We start from the raw sequence: 17,011 nt of genomic DNA on the forward strand, positions 1-17,011 counted from the left end.
GCTGGAGCTTGCCATTAAGTAATCCCTACAAAAAGACCAGAATCAGCCAGCAATAAGAACAAGGAGCTAAACAGTCATATACGCCATAATGGCAAATCACTCCAACATAAAGTGTCATGGAGAATGCAAAAAAGTGCCTTTAGTGCTTACCCATTGGGGCGGGTGTGCAATGCAAGGAACGTGCCCCGACGCACGTTTCACTGTCTAGCTTCTTAGGGGGGGAGAAGTAAAAAAAAAATATCAATAAACCTTAGTATGAGGGAGTGGTGTGCTACAGAAACAACTGCTTTAAAATCAGGTTCTAGAAATGAATGTAAGATCCATCAAATTATTGAGGACTAGAAGTTCTGGTAGTGCTCAGTACATGCCAGCAGCCCTTACTGGTATGATATGGAGCGGATGACACAAATATCCACAGGGATGGAGAAATCCTCAGACTAAACCACGGGCAGCATGAATAGGAGCCAGTCTGCATGATCACAGCCAGGTATGGTTCCTCTCGGAAACCGCGCAGCGTTTCATAGAAAACATGATTTGAAGATCCGTATGGAAACCATAGGAAGAGATGTGACTAGTCTGGTACAAGCTCCACCCTGCTCTAGTTGAATGATGGGTCTATCCCATGTGTGTACATAGAGAAAGACCTGCAAATCATCTGGAGTAGCCAGAATCCCATAAAACTATGTTTTCTCTGAAATCCTGGAGCATTTCACAGAAAAAACATACGTGGCAGCAATCTCATAACATGCTACCTATGGATCAGGCAGTCAGAATCTAACGACAGGTTCCTTTTAAACAGGAGGATGTTTTCTTTACCTATTACCAAAGCCAGTCTAATCATGTGATCCCAACATCTATAAAGCGTGTCGGAGCAGGTAACAAAGTTAAAATAGAAAGGCCCATTAAAAAAAAAAGTCAGAATCCCCAGAAGAAACTTTGGTACACTCTTTGCCACGCATTTCCTGCGGCCAACACTACAGAGAAGAGAAGGGGCAAAGAGGGAAAGACTGTACTGGCATCAGCACAGACTCTGCTCATAGAAATGGGCAAACGGACTCTACAGAGAAGAAGAGGACTTGAATAGCCACCTATTGGATGTGGCAATTGAAAAAGTCAATAGCAACCCTTTAATGAGCCTTGCCACAGGGGTTGATACTGAGTTTTAGGACTGCTACATCCAATAGGTAGCTCTAAAGAGCAATTACTGTATATTCCATAGAACAGCAATCGTCACCATTTACATCCGTTTGCACGGTGGAGCTCAAGACGGTCTACTTATCCCTTTTTTTTACAGACACACACATATATATATATATATATATATATATATATATATATATATATATATATATATATATATAGTATATATATATATATCAGCTGTGGCAAAAATTCAGAGACCACAGCACAGTTTTATAAAAATCAGCTTCTCTACATGTCTGACAGCCATTCCATTCCAATGTCAGTTGAATTCCAACCAGAGTACACCTCATTCTACTTAATGTGCTTCTGATTAGGCGATCACCTGAACCAAATCATATTTAACGAAGGAAAGTATAAAATAAACCCTGCTGTGGTGTTCACAATCCTCTTGCAATAGGACAAGCTGGATGGCAAAACAAGTGTTAGTAATATTCCAAAAGTAATAGGAATGAAAAAATAACTTTTAACCATGCCAAAGGAGTTGAAAAGAAAAGTCTTGAGTGAGGAAAAGAAGGGCTCAAGTCTGGCTTTACTAGCAGAGGGATACAGGGAGCGTCATGTTGCCTCCTTCCTTAAAATTTCTAAGACATTGGAGAGAATAAAGCTTCAGACCGGCAGAGGGTGAAAACGACTCTCCACTGACTGGGATGGCCATCATCTTATTCGAATGTAACTCAGCAACCGCAGGATGACATCAAGTGACCTACAGAAGGAATGGCAAATGGCAGCTAGCTAGGGTGAAGGCTCCTAGAGGCATGGCTCAAGTCATGTAAAGCTAGAAAAAAGCCTTTCATCAATTAGAAACAAAGACCATAAGGATTGGACCATAGAGGACTGGAGTAAGACGATGAGTCTAATTTTCAGCTTTGACCGACACCTGGTTGTCTAATGGTTAGACGGAGACCTGGAGAGGCGTACATACTGTTATCCTATTAGGTGGCAAAAACTTAGTGACATGTTCTCCTTTAGGAGACAAGCTGAATATGAAGTCATAATGGTAAATAGCATTCCCTTACTAGTATGGCATATAGCAGTCCCTTACTAGTATGATATACAGAAGTCCCTTACCAGTAGGGCGTATAGCAGTCCCTTACTAGTATAATATATAGCAGTCCCTTTCTAGCATGGTATATATCAGTCCCTTACTAGTATGTTATACTGTTATACAGAGGTCACTTACCAGTAGGGTACATAGCAGTCCCTTACTAGTATGGTATAGAGCAGTACCCTACTAGTATGATATACAGAAGTACCTTACCAGTAGGGTGTATAGCAGTCTCATACTAGCATGATATATAACAGTCCCTTACTAGTATGGTATATAGCAGTCCCTTACTAGTATGGTATATAGCAGTCCCTTACTAGTATGGTATATAGCAGTCCCTTACTAGTATGATAAAGAGCAGTCCCTTACACTAGTATGAGATACAGAAGTCCCTTACCAGTAGGGTGTATATAACAGTCCCTTACTAGTATGGTATATAGCAGTCCCTTACTAGTATGATAAAGAGCAGTCCCTTACACTAGTATGAGATACAGAAGTCCCTTACCAGTAGGGTGTATAGCTGTCCCTTACTAGTATGATATATAGGAGTCCCTTACTAGTAGGGTATATAGCAGTTCCTTACTAGTATGATATACAGAAGTGCTTTACCAGTAGGGTATATAGCAGTCCCTTACTAGTATGATATCCAACAGTCCCTTACTAGCTAGTATGGTATATAGTAGCCATTTAAATGTCCACAGACATGTAGCAATGCTAATACTTCACTTATTCCCATTGGTAAGTGCTGTTATTACTTAGCAGAACATGTTCACACCTTGTATAAAACCATTCCATGTGTAAATAACATAAATAAAGAAGTAAAAAAATCAAGAATAGTAAAAATAAAATTTAATTCTGGCAGAAACTTAGTACACCCTCTGCCAGTCATTTCCTGCAAACATCACAACACAGTGGGTATATTCAATAAACAGAAAATCAAAAAACACACAAATTATCTCTGATGCTACCTGTATAAGTCAGTGTTTGACTTTTTAACAAGCGTTAGGGGTATTAACCTAGTCCGACAATCATCTACTAACAGCTGTTTAGTTACATGGTAGTTGCTTCCAATAGATGACATCCTTTCCTTCTAGGAGAGAGCTCATTTGCAAGTTGAGAGACTATGATGAATTTCTGAAAAATGTGCCTAAGTTATTGTGCATGTAAACTTTTTGATAAATTTGCCAAATACATTACACATCTCAATAAAGCATCTCCCGAAATAAAAAAAAAAAAAGCCAACTTTATTGAACTTGGGACACACAAACTCTTATAAAAGCCCTTACCATTTAGAATTGTGGCGGGCAAAACCACAATCCTGTCCACAGACACAGATCTGGGCCAATGTTTGGCATAACACATGGAGAACAATGTTTCCTGCATTTGATACAGTACAAAGAGTCTAGAAGTGACCCTTTTAGTGACAACGTCTCTGTAATAAAACGTTTGAGCATGGTGGAATAAACATCACGAGTAGACAGACACACAACAGGCTTACGGTGAAGTCTAGTAACCCTATATTAGGGCGGATTTTGCAGGTTTAATGGAGCCACATTTTGGTTGTGAATGACTCTCCTTAGTCACTCAGCAGGAAATGTATCCTATTACACCACCACTAGAATATACAAAAAAAACAACATTTAGCACAAAACCATTGAAATATTTTAAGATAATATTGTTTCCTTGCTGTACTCTACTTTGTAAGTAAGCGAGTTCACAGTTAGCATTCATAGACTTTCTTAAAGGGGTTGTCCAGGCTTGGGGATCAAGTCTGCAGTCACTCAACAGGACTGTAGATCTGTGAATCCTCACAGTTTGCAATCAGAATTTTCCACTGAGAGGACAGGTGGGCGCAAGTAAGTGATTTGCCTCTATGCAGTCACATCCTGACTAGACGTGCACTGCTTCGTTAATACAAGTGAATTGAGCGAGGCCGAACATGTCTAGTTGGAATGTGGCTCGCGGTATCAGAGAATCCAGACACTGCCTGTTGTGCGTGCTGTGAGGATTCAAAAGTCTGCAATCACACAGAGTGAGTGCAGACTTGAGCCCCGAACCTGAACAACCCCTTTAAAGGTCTCTGGATTGTACAATGTGTTAACTTGCCTGTTACATTAAGTAAACCTATAACTTTGCAGCAATGTAAAACATATTGTAATTACAACATGACAGTGATACAATCCAGTTCCCAACAGCAGCGGAGATGTAATAACCATAAAACCTCCTTCCTGTTATAACTGCATCACACACATCAGAACGAATGTACAGCAACTTAACAAATTACTGTCTACTAAAAGCAAAAAAAAAAGTCACTTGTATTTAATTTTTTTCAGGTTATCAGGTTTGTACTATCTTCAGGAATAGTAAATGGTATTAGAGTCTACATGTAGGTAATAAGGTTTGCACAAGCACATTTATATCATTATAGACTGCTAGATTACACTTATTTTAAACACAGAAAAACGTGAAGACTGTATAAGGTCACATCCGACAATCGTGGTACAGACTGCGATGTCTTCTGACTCATATAGGCATGTATGATGGTGTGGAGTTTGGGTCAAGAGACCCGTGGTACATCCATACACTGCTGGTAGTACTTGGCCTATGAATGCAAGAAAAAAATTGTCATCAGCGAATACATATTTTCCAGTTACTAAGATAGGAGATGACAGTTGGTGCTCATAAAGTTCTATGGAGAACTGTAACTTTTCCACAGAATCTTAAAAGCATCGATTATAATCTCCTATCTCAGAAATGTGAAAATCGGTCTTCACTGAAAACAGATTTTACCAAGGAATTGAGAGTTAAAACAAAACATTTGAGATAAAAAGAAGCACATTTTCTGATAAAGATGTATTACAAAGTTGGTTATTTTCAAGTGTTCTATTGATTTATGAATTACTGGTTAAAATCTAGAATTTTACTCTTAGAGCTGGAGATGCTGTTCCGAGGAGCACAGGGTGTATCTTGCAGCAAAGTGAATAATGATGGATTACAGTCACTTGATGCTAAAATTGCAAAAACACTTCAATGTATCCCCAACCAGAAAGGTAACACAAACTTGCCCTGAACTTGAAGATTTCCTTATATACCAGCACTGACATTATGTGTGCTGTTCTGCCTAAGTTATGCTTTTATGGTTTCCATAGATTGTGCTATTTTCCATGCCGTGTATAATTGTCTTGCATTTGCTCTGCTGCCACCTGTTGGTCTTTTTTCTGTATGGCAGCCTGCAGCTAATTAATTCTTGTACATGCCTTTCACTTCCGGTTCAGAGGTCACACCTTCTCCTCCTGCTTCCAGCCATTGTTAGTTTCACTTTCACCTGGGAGAGATATGCTTATACTGAACTGTGAAAGGCATCAGTTTTTTGACCACACATTTCGTTGCTCACACCTTGTTGTTAACACTTTGCATGTCTGGAGAACCTACTGTATTACCAATCATACACTGCATGTCCAGGTTTCCAATTAAACAAGTCTGGACTTCACAATCCCTGGTGTGCATTATCTCTGCGGACGCTGAGCAGCATGGTCCTGTCTGCCCTGCATTAACCCCTTCACTACCAAGGGTGGTTTGCACGTTAACTACCGGGCCAATTTTTACAATTCTGACCACTGTCCCATTATGAGGTCATAACTCTGAAACGCTTCCGTGGATCCCGGTGATTCTGACATTGTTTTCTCGTGACATATTGTACTTCATGTTAGTGGTAAAATTTCATTCATATAACTTGCGTTTATTTATGAGAAAAACGGAAATTTGGCGAAAATTTTGAAAATTCCGCAATTTTCCAACTTTGAATTTTTATGCCCTTAAATCACAGAGATACGGCACACAAAAAACTTAATAAGTAACATTTGCCACATGTTTACTTTACATCAGCACAATTTTGGAACCAAAATTTTTATTTGTTAGTAAGATATAAGGGTTAAAAGTTGACCAGCGATCTCTCATTTTTGCAACACCATTTTATTTTTACGGACCACATCACATTTGAAGCCACTTTGAGGGGTCTATATGATAGAAAATACCCAAAAGTGACACCATTCTAAAAACTGCACCCCTTAAGGTGCTTAAAACCACATTCAAGGAGTTTGTTAACCCTTCAGGTGCGTCACAGGAATTTTTTGAATATTTAAAAAAAATTAACATTTAACTTTTTTTCACAAAAAAAATTACTTCATGTTCAATTTTTTTTATTTTACCAAGTGTAACAGGAGAAATTAGACTGCAAAAATTATTGTGCAATTTGTCCTGAGCACGCTGATACCTGATATGTGGGGGGGGGACCACTGTTTCGGCGCATGGCAGAGCTCAGAAGGGAAGGAGCGCCGTTTCACTTTTTCAATGCAAAATTGGCTGGAATTCTGATCGGACGCCATGTCGCGTTTGGAGAGCCCCTGATGTACCTAAACAGTGGAAACCCCCCACAAGTGACCCCATTTTTTAAACTAGACCCCCTAAGGAACTTATCTAGATATGTGGTAAGAACTTTGAACCCACAAGGGCTTCACAGAAGTTTATAATGTACAGCGGTACAATTAAAAAATCATATTTTTTCCACAAAATGATCTTTTCACCCCCAATTTTTATTTTCCCAAGGGTAACAGGACCCTAAAAGTTATTGTGCAATTTGTCCTGAGTACGCTGATACCCCATATGTGGGTGTAAATGACTATTTGGGCACATGGCAGAGCTCGGAAGGCAAGCAGCGCCATTTGACTTTTTTGGCTGGAATTGAGATCGGACACCATGTCGCGTTTGGAAAACCCCTGATGTAACAAAACAGTGGAAACCCCCCACAAATGACCCCATTTTGGAAACTAGACCCCCCAAGGAACTTATCTAGATGTGTGGTGAGCACTTTGAACCCCCAAGTGCTTCACAGAAGTTTATAACGCCCAGGCGTGAAAATAACAAAAAAAATTTTTTCCACAAAAATGATATTTTTGCCCCAAAATTTTTATTTTCCTAAGGGCAACAGGAGAAATAGGACCCCAAAAGTTGTTTTGCAAATTGTCCTGAGTAGGCTGATACCCCATATGAGGGGGTAAAACACTGTTTGGGTGCATGGCAGAGCTTGGAAGGGAAGGAGCACCATTTGACTTTTTCAACGCAGAATTGGCTGGAATTGAGATCAGATGCCATGTTGCATTTGGAGAGCACCTGATGTGCGCAAATAGTGGAAACCCCCAATTCTAAACCTAGCCCTAGCCCTAACCCTAACCCTAGCCCTAACGGGAAAATGGAAATAAATACATTTTTTTAATTTTATTATTTTTACCCAACTAAGGGGGTGATAACGGGGGGTTTGATTTACTATTTATGGCGGTTTTTATGTTTGACAGCTGTCGCACGCTAAAAGACGCTTTTTATTGTAAAAATAGTTTTTGCGTCACCACATATTGAGAGCTATAGTTTTTCCATATTTTGACCCACCGAGTCATGTGAGGTCTTATTTTTTGCAGGACGAGTTGACGTTTTATTGGTATCATGTTCGGGCATGTGACATTTTTTGATCGCTTTTTATTTCGTTTTTTGGGACGCAGAATTTACAAAAACCAGCGTTTCATGAATTTCTTTTGGGTGGTGCGTTTACGCCGTTCCGGGTGCGGTAAAATTTATAAGGTGGTTTTATTCTTCGGGTCAGTACGGTTACAGTGATACCTCATTTAGGTCGTTTTTTTATGTTTTGGCGCTTTTATGCAATGAAAACAATTTTATATAAAAAAATAATTATTTTTGCATCACTTTATTCTGCGAGCTATAACTTTTTTATTTTTTCCCTAATGATGCTGTATGGTGGCTCGTTTTTTGCGGGACAAGATGACGTTTTCAGCGGTACCATGGATATTTATATGCGTCTTTTTGATCGCGCGTTATTGCACTTTTTATTCGGCAGTATGATAATAAATCATTTTTTGCTTCGTTTTTTATTTTTATTTTTTAAGGGGTTTGCTTAAGGGGTTAACTATTGGGACAGTTTTATAGGGCGGGTCGTTACGGACGCGGCGATACCAAATATGTGTACTTTTATTGTTTTTGTTTTTTTTATTTCCAAAAAATGAATTTATTGGGGAATATTTTTTATTTTTTTTAATTTATTTGGCGATTTTTTTTAAATTATTTTTACACTTTTTTTTAATTTTTTTTTAACTTTATTACAATGTCCCAGGGGGGCTGCTTTGCAGGCACTGAAGAAGCCAGCTTCCTGCAGGCCCCCCGGAGGTCCCCGTCGCCATATTGGATCCGGGGACCTGCAGGAAAGGAGTCCCCCGCAGCAGCTCTGCACATTGCGCTGCCGTGGGGGGCTCAGGGAAGCAAGGAGGGAGCCCCCTCCCTGCCGATGCTTCCCTTTAACTCCCGGTACACCGCGATAGTGTTTGATCGCGGTGTGCAAGGGGTTAACGTGTCGGGGGCGGTCCGTGACCGCCCCTGACACATTGTGCCGGGTGTCAGCTATGATAATTAGCTGACACTCGGCCGCGATCAGCGGCGCTCACCACGTGGGCGCCGCTGATCGCGATGACGTAATATTCCGTCCATGGTAATTAGGTCCATGGTCACATGGACGGAATATTACGTCAATTGTAGGTAAGGGGTTAAGGAAACGAAGGTAGGAATCTCTCCCAGCCCCTATTCACCAGCCACATGTTCATTCGCCTCATGCGGGGACAGAACATTATGCAGAATTCTGACTATTATTTTTACCTTTACCATATATAAACCTTCTTAAAACAATGTTTCTAGTTTAGCAGCAAGTGCCTTTATGAGGCCACATTCACAAATAAAAAGAAAAACAAGACATAATGTACCGTACATTCTGCTCAAATTAGTGTCCCTAAAATACATCCATGTAATTAAAAGCACAATGATCCAATCACTCATTCATTTAGCAGCCCTTTAACTCATTACCATAGTCAAAGCAGATTTTCTCATGGAAAAAAAAAAGCTTTGTTTTTGTTTTAAAAATTACTTCCAAATGTAGTGACAGAATACAATGACTTTCTGTTAAGTAGACAGGGTTTCGGAAATACATATTTTGTTGTACCTCTCTAAAAATAGGAAAATCATCTTTTCAAGTATATGGGCGCGTGCACACAGATATATAGTGTGTACGTAAAGGCATGGTGCACTTTTGACCAGTCATAGGAAAGTATAGAAGTATACCACTATCCCCGGATCTGACGCCCTTAGACTTTTACTTTTGGGGTTATGTGAAGCAACATGTGTACAGTGAACATATCAACGACATTAATCACTTAAAACAGAGAATCACAGACGTTAGTCTGTTACACCAGACGTCCTTACCCGTGTGTGGCAAGAACTTCACTATCGCTTGGATGTGTGTAGGGCAACAAATGGAGCCCACATCGAACGGCAGTGAATAGGTATGAAACTGCGAGAGTTTTCCTTTATTTGGTGCAGATTTCACATTTCTATCGCTTTTTGTTGCTTTCCAGTGACTGGTCAAAAGTGCACCATGACTTTACGGACACACTGTAGTTCATGTTCATTGTCACTGTTTGTCACAGTTCATAGAGCATTTGCTTTTCATCCTTAGAAGCATTGCTTTTCTATAAAGGATAACTCCATCAACATGGCTACATACTAGGGAGCAGAGCAACCTCCGTGTGCTGCTGTACAGGCTTTGTCATTTGCCATGGTCTAGAAATATATACAACTAGCTGAAGAGCCCAGCATTGCCCGGACATAGTAACTAACTGTGATTAGTTATAACAAATTATAATGATTATATTGCACATAAAAACATTTCACATCATATATTCAACACTACAGATTTTCAACACAAATAACTAAACGATTACCCAAGTATTGATAGTATTTTATTTTCAACTCATTCAAGAGCCTTTTGCTAAACAACAGTTTTGGTTTTTCCTTTCGGTGCAAAGATGAACAGATTTTTGGCAGTTCCAACTCTTGAACAGGCCACATAAGGTTGACCATGAGAAAAGCATGGAGATTGCAAATCGATCCCTACTACTATCAAGTACTTTCCCTGAGCCTTGTTAATGGACATTGCAAGTGCCAGTCACAGTATGTAAACTGGAGGCGTTTAAGATCAAAAGGCAAATCAGATGGAAGGAGTGGAATTATTGGAATTAAAATGTCCTGTCCTTTGGCACATCCTGTTGCTGAGCTGTGTATCAAATCCTATCCTGTGACACTGCTGAGCTGTGTATCTAATCCTATCCTGCGTAATACCGTCTGCTGAGCTGTGTGTCTAATCCTATCCTGTGACACGGTCTGCTGAGCTGTGCATCTAATCCTATCCTGTGACACTGTCTGCTGAGCTGTGTATCTAATCCTATCCTGCGTCATACCGTCTGCTGAGCTGTGCATCTAATCCTATCCTGTGTGATACTGACTGCTGAGCCATGTGTCTAATCCTATCCTGTGTGATACTGACTGCTGAGCTGTGGATCTATTCCTATCCTGTGTGATACTGTCTGCTGAGCCGTGTATCTAATCCTATCCTGTGTGATACTGTGTGCTGAGCTGTGTATCTAATCCTATCCTGTGTGATACTGACTGCTGAGCCATGTATCTAATCCTATCCTGTCTGATACTGTGTGCTGAGCTGTGTATCTAATCCTATCCTGTGTGATACTGGGCTCCCCCTGCAGTCTGTGTCAGAGGGTTGTTTGTGTCGGCATGGTAAAAAGTTGTGTAATTTAAAGCTTTACAGAAGGATGATAACACCATAGAAATGATAAGAATAATAGGCCTCAGTTACCACAACTGTCTACAAGGAAAACTGTTGCTCATAGCAACCAATCACAGCTCAGCTTCTTTTAAGCAGCTTTGGTGAAATGAAAGATGCTTAGTGATTGGTTGCAATGTGGAGTGGGCTTGGCTGATACACACACACACATACATACACTCATTTTTATATATATAGCTAAATCCCCATGACATTAGTCAGGAAGCCTTTACCATAGTGATTTCATTAATAAGTAGTATATTAGTATACATGCCACACATTTCTTATTAAAGGGAATGTGTCAACACACAGTCAATAGTAGTCAACAATCAACACACGTCAGGGGCGGTAAGCAGGGTGACAGCAGTCCTGTCCTATGATGGGTAAGCAGGCACAATGTTTGTAGGATGAGCGATATCAGCTGATGCACACTATGCACTTTACTTCTTGAACCTATTAACTACTATTGCCTGTGCACTGACGTATGACACTGTAACTTGGCAGTGCTGCCTCCCTTGGTCCTACTGTTTGACTGCTGTCTGTTTTTCCCTTCCCACCCAGTTCCATGTCTCCTCCATCTGTTTTCATGTAATCTGATATAGGTATTATATTTTAAATATTGTTCATCATTTTTGGTATAAATAAAATTTCTTCAGTTTACTCTTTTTAGTGGTTTATGGCTTACTCCATTGTTCTAGTTTCGCAATCATTTAGGGAGTACATTACTTGTATTATATTCTTTCTACTTATTGAGAGAGCTACATTTTAACATACTCTCAGCCCCACTAGAGAAATTGTGCTTTTTGATTATTGTTTTAGTGATAAAACTTTGTATAAAAGCATTGTCTGAACAAAGGTCAATAAGAAAGAAGGGGAGAAGGTGATCTGTGACCATTGCCTATTGTGAATGGTGGAATATTTGTTATCTACAGTAGTGTCGGCATCCCTATATGCTCGCCTCCCCCAGCAGGGACGCCAACTCACTCACCGACCTGGCCTACATCCCATGCATCCTCCTCCTGCTGTTTCCCGGGGTATGCACATGCCTGGCAGATTCTCGGTCACTCCTCTTAGGGTGTGCTCACTCCCTGTCTCTTAGATAGACAATGAAACCATTTAAAAGTGTACCCAGACGCTAGCTGGTAGATACTTATTATTTAAGGCACCCTCCACCTGTTGGGAGTTGCCTGAGCAAAGTGTTAAGTCAGTGTGCATGCTTGCTAGTTCTCAGGTACCCTGTATGATAGTGCCTGCTAGTTCGAATGAGTACCTGCATGTTCCTGCTCGTACCTGCCTGCACCTGCCATGCCACTCTGTATACCAGCTGTAACAGTCTATATACCAGCCACACCTGTCTACACCTGCCTTTTCTTCCAGTATTCCCACTGTGCCTGCTGTTATGAATGGGTCACTGAGGAGGAAGGCAGGAACAGGCTAAGCCACCAGAAGACCAGAGAGGTTGGTAACTAAGCGGATTGCAGACCCCTGATCCTATCCACACAACTAGCAGTAGCCGTGGGGCATACCTACGATGCCCTAGACGCCTCGGCACAGCCGGAGAACTAACTAAGCCTAAAGCCAGAAAGGTGAAATCTAAACTGCCCAGGAGCAGATTCCCAAAGGAATAGACAGCCCCCAAACATATATTGTCAGTGAAACAAGATGAGACACAAACACAGGCAGAGAACAGACTGAGCAAATGGTGGGGCCCAAGCTGTCTAGACAGGACAGGACAGAAAAGATACTGTCTGCAATCACGCACAAAACCCTAAAAAGTCCAACACTTCTGATATACAAAAAAACTGAGGTCACACGAACTCACCCCCGCTAGATCAGCACTCTGGTATACACTGGAAGCAAAGCAAAAAGATACTAACATAACATGGGACTGAACAAGCTGCAACATATGAAGCAGGGCCCAGCGCTGTCCCCAGCAGGGAGCACGCTGAACCCTAGCAACAAAGCAGAAAGCAAAAAAAAGGCAAAACCAGATTAGATGCAAAGGATTAGCAAAATAATCACTTAGCTGAACAATGCAGATCAGGCAGGGGACAAAAGAACTCCAAATGCACGGGAGGAAATAACCAGAAACCTCCAACAGCAGCCAGCTCAATTATATGCTACCAGCCAGTAATCCCAGGTTTCCAATTATCGTCGTCAGGTGGGGAACTTCCATCCACCTGACCAGCTCCACTACTCTCAGTAACCACCAGAGGGAGCTTCGGCTCAGAACTCCGAGCAAGAGAATTCACAACAGCCTGCCTGTATTTGTCAAAGTCCATCCATTCCTGGCCACTCCAGCTTCCTCCCCCCTTTGCGGTTCAGCTGTCATGTGTCAGAGATCTGTCCTGAAGTAGTACATGGCATCTATACAGAGTCAAGTCTGAACCCACCATCAGGAGCTCCAGCGAAGAGTCAGGTGTTCGCCTAGTAATGCTCCTCTCCAGGTTCCATGGTTCCACAAGTAGACCTGTTATCTGCTGTCTATGGTAGCATTTCATTTTTATTTGAAAGATCTGATTAAACCCGTGAATGAAAAAAACACTCATTTCAGCAATACATCATTTTCTGATATTTTCCTATTAGCTATAGCCTAACAAGTGAAAAATTAAAATCTAAATGGATTGTCATGCATCTTATTGGTGGTTCAGAATAATGTCCATATAACTGGGTTACTAGTGGACATACTGCTACTGCCATCCCTGATGCTGCACCTTGCAGAAAACACAAAAAAATTTCCTCAGATATTTTTGTCTGTGCAAACATCACAAGGACATGGAAAATGTTGTACCTATGATAGAAATATGGGATGTTTGCATTATGGAAGTTTAGGAAGGATTTGCGAGGATGTGGCCCCACACTCATTCACAACCTTGACACGCTGAGAGGCACCTTTCACTAGCACCAGTGCAATAGTGCTGCCAGCCCGGTAGGACTGCCACCATTTCCTTTTTTGATATACATCTGGTCCATTAACAGGGTTATATCAGGCCAGAAACCAGCCCTGGTGGCATGGAAAATTAAGCAAAAACGGACGTGTGAGTTTGTGGATCAAGATAAAAGAGCAACCCAAGGTTAAATAATATATTTAATCACCTTAAGGTCATACTAGAAATTACAATATATACACAATGGTTTTATATATTTATATATATATATATATATATACACACATACACACACACACACACACACACACACACACAATGGTCAGATATGCAAATACAGTGTATAGTACAAAAGATATAAGCAGATGGATGTCAACTACTGGTGTGGCGTCCGACCATGTGTGCGCTGGACCTCAGGGGGCACTGGTTTACAGATGCGTTGTAGGTCCTTCATAACACGTTATTCGACATAACTCTCGTTTGACGTGGACCCCATGCATCAGAGAGCGAGAGAGAGAAACAGCCAGACCACATAGCCTTACACTAGCTTTTAACCCCTTTGGGTCACTCACCTCCTGCCCTCTGGGCTGAACCTAAATCCCCTGCCCTGGAGGTTTGTAGCCAAATCTCCCAATACCTATGAAACATCATATCTCCTTTCTGGACAGTCCTATGGTGACGGTTCTGGCACCATTTGATCTGGCCAGGCCCCTGCTACGCATTAAGACCAAACACAATTTTACTACCAGTCTTCTAGTAGCTGTTCTATTTAACACCAATACCCCTGGGTGCTAGAATGGATCAAGACCCTGTAAGGCATTTGGTCTGGTCCAGAGATCATGTAAATGTAACCGGTGTGTGGACAGGGAGTACGATAAGCCCATATTCTCCTTATGAAATCCTAGCTGTCTTAACAGAGCAGACTGCATGGTTTATATCCACAGGAGTTTTTCCTGTAGAAGATGGATTCTAGCTAGCAGGTGGGGGTGTGAATTCTGACTTTGCAGCTGAAAGGCGGGACCACCTGGGGAGCCAGGTGTCTTGTTACAGCTACACATACTTGCAGGACAATTGTAAGCTGCAATTACATCCGCCCATTTTTCACACATAGTGTATTATTTTTCAACCGATTTGACCATAAAGAGTCATGTGCTGTCTGGCAAATGCATTTCTGCATCTTCGCTTCTGATCCATGCTGCTCACCAAGACCTATGGCTTATGAGATCTACCTTACTAGTTTAGCCCATCATAGTAACATAGCAAGGCCGAAAAAAAAGACATTTGTCCATCCAGCTCAGCCTATATTCCATCAGAATAAATCCAAAGATCTACGTCGAAGCCCTCTCTTGAACCCGTCGACTGAGCTCCCCATCACCACCTCCTCAGGGAAGAAATTCCAGAATCTCACTGCCCTAACAGTAAAGAATCCTCTTAGAAAAATCTCCTTCTTCCAAACGCAGAGAATGCCCCCTTGTGACCGTCACCTTCATTGGTATAAACAGATCCTCAGAGAGATATTTGTATTGTCCCCTTATATACTTATACATGGTTATTAGATCGTCCCTCAGTCGTTTTTTTTCTAGACTAAATAATCCTAATTTTGCCCTCCTTTGTACTCGCTCTAGTTCCATAATATCTTTCCTGAGCACCGATGCCCAAAGAAAGACCAGGTGAGTGCTCCATTTCTTTTTCTTCTTGTATACCATTACTCTATGTGTAAGCACCACCCAGAAGATTTTACTAATTCTGATCTACGTTTGTCAAAAAAAAATCTATTTGAAATCAACATGCAAATTGTGGTGTGGATTTTAAATATTCAGTATGTTGAGTTATTGCTGCAAATGTTCACAACAGATTTCAACCTTTTGCAATGCATAAAATCCACAGCAAAGGTTGCTTTTATCTACAGGAGATTTTTATGCAGAAACCCCATACCTTTGCCATCATGGCATCACTGTATGTGTTAAGGGATCACTTGGTGAGGTGAAGCTATAGATCTGGGTAAGAGGCATGGAACAGTGCTACAGTGTGTGGGTGTTGATGGAAGACAGGAGGATCCGCAAGAACCATGACAGCAGGTTTTCAAGGACCGCATACAAACAAGGGGAGCAAGTAGCACAGAACAAACAACCTATCATGTAAAAACAAATGCTACTAACCTGCATATATGGGGTTATTCTGCATGTTACTAGTGTTCTCAACATGTCTGGCAATTATACCCCTGCTGTCGGGAGGAAATTAACTTTTTTCCTCCAGTTAGTGTTCGGGTTTCAGTCATGGGGATGACGCCAGCATGGGTTCAATCACCGCTCTGTGTATTCTGACAAGGACACTGGCACAGTGTTTGAGGGGAGATATGTGTCACTGTGCATAATGGTGTCAGTGATGTGAAGCCAGGATATTTTGCTCCAGCACACTACGTGTTGTGAGAGTTAAATTAAAGTTGCAGACATGGGCCGGTTTTATGTGGGCATCACAGTGTGGGTGGGAGAGTGCCCACCATATCTCTAACTGCAGATCCCAACACCGGCAGGTGTACTGACAGGTCCTGGGGTGATGTCAAGGTCATGTGATCATCACGTGGTTTGGCTTAAATAGCTTGACTTGAGAGTCAGTGGGGGTTGTGTCTTGGGAGAGGAGGAACTCCCACGTGGCTCCAGGAGGAGCTGAGGACTTTAGTTACCTGTGGGTGAATCCTGCAAGGAAAGGACTTTTTTGGACTATCTTTGTTTTGCCATTATGGCAGAAAGGCCATATTTACTTTATTCAACCCTGCTACGGTTTATGCTGTGCTTTAATAAATGAGTGATTTACCTCAGGAGGCATTCCTGAGTCTACCTCTGCAAGCAGTCAAGTGAGTCAACCCCTCACAGTACAGATAGTTGTGCCTGTAACCATGCCCCTGGCAGTTACTGACAGCCAGATATAATGCTGAGCTACAGATAGTGTTGGGGACACGATTAACACAGCTGCTCACTATACAAGAGAGATGACTGAAACCGCACCAGCGCCGCTCCCGTGACTGAAACACAAACTTTTCCAGGAGGAATAAAGTAAAATTCCTCTTGGTAGCGGGGGTCTAAGTGCCGGAAGCAGGCAGGTTCAGAACACTCTTAAACTGCAGATTAACCCCATCGCTTCAGGCTA

At 41.5% G+C, this 17,011-nt stretch overlaps 1 protein-coding gene across 4 annotated transcripts in view; it reads right to left on the minus strand.

The window, feature by feature from the left end:
* Positions 1-17,011, minus strand: part of PAPLN (papilin, proteoglycan like sulfated glycoprotein) — a 123,175-nt gene that overhangs the window by 83,326 nt on the left and 22,838 nt on the right. The window lies entirely within an intron of this gene.

This window comes from Dendrobates tinctorius, unplaced genomic scaffold, assembly GCF_039654945.1.
Source record: "Dendrobates tinctorius isolate UK_male_01 unplaced genomic scaffold, ASM3965494v1 ptg000194l, whole genome shotgun sequence".
NCBI lineage: Eukaryota > Metazoa > Chordata > Amphibia > Anura > Dendrobatidae > Dendrobates > Dendrobates tinctorius.